Source organism: Narcine bancroftii, chromosome 10, assembly GCF_036971445.1.
Source record: "Narcine bancroftii isolate sNarBan1 chromosome 10, sNarBan1.hap1, whole genome shotgun sequence".
NCBI classification, from domain to species: domain Eukaryota; kingdom Metazoa; phylum Chordata; class Chondrichthyes; order Torpediniformes; family Narcinidae; genus Narcine; species Narcine bancroftii.
The window spans coordinates 99740628-99747286 of NC_091478.1; positions in this window are offsets into that span (position 1 = coordinate 99740628).

Here is a 6659-nt window from a genome sequence, read left to right on the forward strand (position 1 = left end):
CCTTCAGTTGTTCATTGTCGGCTCTAGAAACCAAAGTTCATAGCAGATTTATTCCCGGGCAGGACAGTTGCGGTCAGGAGGATTGAATTGGTCTTCACCAGCAGAAGTCAGCATTTGGATGACTGGGATCAGGTTGTAGGTCATTCACAGGGAGTTGTGTTTCATTGAATAGCTGGCAAATTGCCAATAGTTGTCAGGCTCTTGAAGCTCCAACAGCTAATAACTATTCTGAAACCATCAAAAGATCTATCTGCACCATTGAAACATTACTTTTTTTACACACCAACTGAATTGATGAATATGGTAAATCACTGTTATACTAGGATTGGCTACTGCTGGCTGGGCACGCCTCCTGAGACCGATCCTTCCCCTTGCATACTCCCCAGTCTTTCTGCCGTGATCAGCCAATGAGGTCGGTTGTTGCTCCAGTCCATAGTCAATAAAAGCCCATCAGTTTCACAACCTCAGTCATTTGTGGTAATTGATGGTGCATCAATTTTATTGACTATAAATTTTCAAAGAAAATGGAGCGGTACCTGAAACCAGAGAGACTCTTGTCCTCTGACACCCCGAACATGTTTGAACTCTGGTTACATTGCTTTGAGGACTTCCTGTCAGTGACCACGAATGTTATTAACACAGATGAGGACAAACCAAAACTCCTCTTCTCATGAGTCGACCCCTGGTCTTCCCAATGATCAACAATGCCAGGCAATGTAAGATTGACCCTCTGGTTGAGAGGGTCCACCTCCTTCATGCAAATCCCCAGTACACCTATGTAGACTTCCCAGATGGGCGTGAGGACATGATCTCCATCCAGGATTTGGCACCATTGGGTGCTCCTCCAACTGTGATCGACCACAAACAGACACTGTCCTCTGCCATGCCACCTTGGGGGTCCCTAAATCTGTTACTGACCATATCCGACCCCTGGCAACTGTTGTCACCCATGCTGCACCAGCACCACACTCCCTCCTCCCTCCCACCCCCCCAGAAAAATGTACCTGGTAACAATAGATTAGTTAGGCAACCTGCCCAGGGTGCCACGGCAGCACCCCAACCATTACCACGTTGTTCGCTGCAGACCCCCAGACAGTATTGATCTGTAAAATATGTGTATATATTTGCTTTTTTTCCCCTCTGTCTCTCTCTCTCACCACGCAGGACTCTTCTTAAAAAGGAGGGGTGGAATGGTAAACCACAGTAATGCTGTGATTGGCTACTGCTGGCTGGACACACCTTCTGAGACCGATCCTACCCATGACCTCTTTGCGTGCTCCCCAGTCTCCTGCTGTGATCAGTTGATGAGGTCGGTTGCTGCTTCAGTCCATAGTCAATAAAAGCCCATCAGTTTCACAATCTCAGTCTTTTGTGGTAATTGATGGTGCATCAAAGAATATTTATTTAACTATGCTTTTTCTATTTATTATCTCTTTTTCTGTCTGATGGTTATATTTGTGGGTACATTTTACACACCTGTGTGGCTGCAGCACATTAAAAAAAATGTATGTATCTGTATATTGTATATGACAATATACTCTCATACTCAGATGAATAGACTCTTGGGACAGATATGAAAAAACAATGGGTTCAGAGAGAACCATATTCTAATACTGTCCATTAAGATTCCTGTAATTTCATACTTCACAACAATATTAGGAATTCTAGATTGTTGTCAATTATAAAAAAAAAGCTCCAGTCAAGACTTCATCACAGCTGATGTTAACTATATTACTGGCCCATTTCCAGGATAGAGGAGAGGGGGAGAGACACGGTTAGTGTAGCGGTCAGCGCAACATTATTACAGCACCCATGACCTGGGATTGAATCCGGCACTGTCTGTGAGGAACTTATACATTCTCACCGTTTCGGCGTGGATTTCCTCCAGGTTCCTCCAACCATTCAAAAATGTACGGAAGTTATCGGTTAATTTGTAAATTTGGGGGAATGGGCTTGTGGGCCTGTTACCATGCTGTATGTCTAAAATATAAAACTCCATTCACATTATCTTGGTTATCGACCAATTGATGGCAGTTTTGCCTTTAAATGATGCATCTATGTGCTCAAATCCCAACTGAGTTTAATGATCAAAGCTGGTGTTTATACAATTGAGGGAACCATTATTTGGATGAAATTTTAAACCATCCTCTCTTTCAGATGTGCATCAATGATCTGAATGAAGGCATACAGAGCATAATTTAGATAAGTAAAAGATTTCACTTAAAGGATCTTTCAGCACTATTTGGAGTAAAAGCACATGAATTTCCCCACTGATTCTGCAGCCAGCAAACAACATTTTCACTTATCACATTGTTGGTTTGGCTGGACCTTGTTGTTCACTAACTTCCTACCACATTTCTTTCATACAAAGTGACTGAAATGCATTGATTGCAAAGGAATTTCATGATTGTGAACCATGTTCCTGTGACAACTACAAACTTCACAGGACCATAAGCAACAAGAGCAGGTGTAGGCCATCTGGCCCATCGAGCCTGCTCCACTATTGAACAAGATCGTGGCTGATCTGGCCATGGGCTCAGCTCCACTTATCTGCTGGTTCCCCATAACCCTTAACCCATTTATTCTTCAAAAATCGGTGTCTTAAGTACATCCAATGATTCCTCTACCACTTCCTGGAGCAGAGAATCCCACAACTTTCTGAATAAGTTGTTCCTCCTTGTCTCTCTTAAATCTACTCCACTAAATCTTGAGGTTATGTTCCCAGGGCCTGGTCTCACCAATGTCAGTGAAATAATCTTCTTATTTCTCTCTTATATACTGTTTCATGTGTGTCAGGATATAGATATGTTTTTGTGAGGTTCATTGGGGGACGTTTTTTAGTGTAGCTCACATACAAACACTTTAAAACAGATCTTATTTAAAATAGTGGGGCTCTAACAGCCTTTGCAGAAGCTTTGGAGAGTGCCCAAAAGACTTCATTAATGGATTGTTGTTTACAAAAAGGCAACAGATGAAGGAACTTGCTGGAGCTGCATTCTGCCTGGAGTGGAACTTGCTGTTCTAAGAGGGTCATGTGGTTTTGCAAGCAGAGAGAGTCAAAACAGGCTTTCTGTCTGAGAGAGAGAGAGAGAGAGAGAGAGAGAGAGAGATCAGTTCTACTGCTTTACAGTCAGCAACAGGGATTGGAACAGGACAAGCTGGCAAGCTTGTGGAAACCCCATTTGGAAGATGGGTTGGCGAGTGCTTAGTTCAACCTGGTCAAATCCCTTGTGGTTCATCCAAGAAGAGAGGACTGACTGTTCAATGTTTCATTTGAAATAGGAGAAACAAAAAGGAACTCTGTGGTGACCTGAAAGAAAGAGGTTATCATCTGGAGAACCCTGAGGGGGCAAGTTTCTTTGACAAGACACTGAAGTTGCCGATTAAAAAGGAATCAGTTGTGGGTGTCCTGGAACAACAAATCTCTCTCTGAAAACCTACAAGAACCTTCTTGAGCAGTAACCATTTACCTTTCAAGTACCAAAGCCTGGTGAACTATACAAATGTTAAATTCTGTGCACAGTACAAGAATTGCCTGCAACCAGTGAACTTGGAGGAATGAGAATTGAGATTGGACTGTGAATCAAAGAACTTTTCTGAACATACACACACATCACATACACGTGCGCTTAGAATCAGAAAGGGGATTAAGTTAGGTTAGTTAAGTCAATAGCGATAAATTAAAGTGTGATTCTGTTTTCATGTTTAAAGATAATTAAAAGTAACTTATGTGTAAGTAACCATTTGTCTTGGTGAATATCCATTGCTGCTGGATTTTGGGGTCCTCTGGGCTCGTAACACATATCATGATCTTACCTTATCCTTCTAAACTCCAAAGAACAATCTCTCTTCGTAGACTAATAACCTTATTAAGTAATCTTTCTTTTTCAATCTTTTTATTGATTTTATAATAATAAAACATGTAAACACATAGAAATGCAGAAAGTCACAACACTTTATACAAAGCTATTATAATCAGTGCCCATGTCATGAATTACTTCTAAACACTGAATTAAAGAATGATATGAAATATTTTAACTATCCCACTACCTCGTTTGGAGTTGTATGGCAAGCAAATTAATGCTTCAGAGAAAGAAAGCGCAAAAAAAAGAACATAGAATTATCATCAAAACTGTTATTGTTCCTAGAAATTCTGAAAATAGATTCAGAAAGCAGGAGGAACAAAATCATTAAGAGAATCAACCCAATGAACCTCCTCTTCAGAGTCACTTTATTGACATTTCCATACTGAAAGCATAAAAATGAAACAGTATTTCTCCGAAACAATGCCCATAAACTCGAGACAAGGCCCGACCAATAACAATCTAACAAACAAGACTAACCCCATTCAGCCAACTATAGAAGCCACTGCGAATCTATGGCTGCCGTCACTGTCTCTAATGTCAGTATATTCCTCCTCTACCACAGTGGTTGTCGACCTTTTTCTTTCCACTCACATGCCACGTTAAGTATTCCCTATGCCACAGGTGCTCTGTGAGTAGTAAGGGTCTGCTTAAGGTGGTATGTGGGCGTAAAGAAGTTTAAAAACCACTGTTTTAATCGTCCCTCATTGACTTATTATGTGCACGGTTTCAAAACTCCAAAGGCAATGGGCCAATGACAATTTTTCTCAAGCAAAATATTTCAGTAACAATTGGATCTAGAGCAGTGATTCTCAACGTTCCCTTCCCACCCACATCCCATCTTAAGAAATCACAGAGCACCGATGGCACAGGGATTACCTAATCAGGGATATGAATGGAAAGAAAAAGTTGAGAACCACTGCTAAGAGGACCATTAGTCTTCCATAGTCTTCATAATGGAAGAAAAACCAAATTATCTAAATGCAAAAAATATAGCCACTTGAGCAACTAGACATAAGGAAGAGAGATAGCCCCTTAACAAGGAACTAAAGTAACAAAAAATAAACTGAGCATGGTCAACACTTGTAATTTTAATGACACAGCACGAAAGGAGGGGCTTCCATCCCATGAAGCCCAATTACAACCAATTAACCCACCAATCCCGTATGTTTCGGAGAGTGGGAGGAAACTGGAGCACAGAGAGAAATCTACACAGGTCACGGGGTCACCGGGATTCAAACCCAGGTCGCTGGCATTGTTTCGATGTGAATGAAAAATGAGATAGACCAGGGGTGTCAAACTCAAATTCACGGAGGGCCAAAATTAAAAACTTGGACTAAGTCGAGGGCCGAACTAAATATTTATTGAAAATTTTCAACAACATCTGCATGTTTTCTCTTCTTTCAACATATGTAATGTTAAACTTTTTCTTATTAAAATAAATGTTTAATAATAGTTTTGGATAAACTCTTTCCAGAAGCATTAACAAATGAGAAATAAAATATTCAATAAATAATATTTCTCTATAGAGGATTTGTCAAATGTTGCTAGTGTGCTGTCGAATAGTAAAATCTGAGGGCTATTGAGAATGTGGGAGAATAACATGATTCCTGAAACAATCAAATGGGTGACTGATTGTGGGCATGAACTCTAGCAGGGTTATTTGCCATGCCCTTTTTCCATTGGTACAGATATTCTTTGATTTACACACTTTTCAAGTTTTATGCCTAATGAGCTTGTATCCAGGTGGAGGACCATTTTTAACCAGGAATATATTTATCACTGTGACATGAAACTATTGGAAGATCGTTTTATCCTGAGATTAAAGTTCATAATCCTTACTCACTCCTGTGTGCGGGAGGGCGGGTTTGCGGGCGATCGGGTTGGACAACGACAGTGCGGGGGCATCGGCTCTCGCTGCAGGGCGGCATCTCGGCGGATCAGCGGCCCCGTCACCGTGAGTCGCGGGTCGGCCTGCGGCAGGGAGGGGGAGTGGGCAACGGTCCTGGCAAGGACCGGGCGCTGGGAAGCAGCCTTGGCTTCCCCTGACACTGGCCAGGTCCCAAAACCAGAGTCCACGTTGAGTCCCTGCAACGTAAACAGAGGAGGTGGGGGCGATTAGCGGGCTGACGCCAATGCATTCTGGGATTTGTTGTATTACTGTGCATGCGCTATACTGGCGCGGTGGCCAGCGGGCCACCTCTAATACATTTTTGAAATGATCTTGCGGGCCAAATATAATTATATCGCGGGCCAAATTTGGCCCACGGGCCAGAGTTTGACATGTGTGATATAGACCAACATGATCTCAGCATACCGAGAGCTTGAAGAATAAATGGAAAATAAACAGATATCGAAGTATCTCCATATATTTGGCCCTTCACGTTACATATCTCTTATCTTGCATCTATAGCTCATCATTATTGGCAAAAGAGATAGGTTCAATATGGAGAATGATGGCACTGGAGAATTGTTCTTGTGTCTTTTTATAGATCACAGCTTGGAAACCTCCAACCTTACCTCCTTCTAGTCATTTTCCGTCCCCTCCCCCTGCATCCTCTCACCCTCCCCACCTCAAAAAATCCTACTAGCTCTCAGATATCATCTGACATTTGTCCTGATTACCTGCAAGCATTCATTGACTCTCTGGTGGTCTGCAAACCTGCAGAGACACACATCGCAGAGAGCAGCCTTTAAAAGCCAAAGAGGCTGATTGAATTGCTGAGGAGCCCATTGTTTCCTCTCCCATCCTCTTACATGAGCTTCAGGCTAAAAGCACAGTGCCAAAGGAACTCA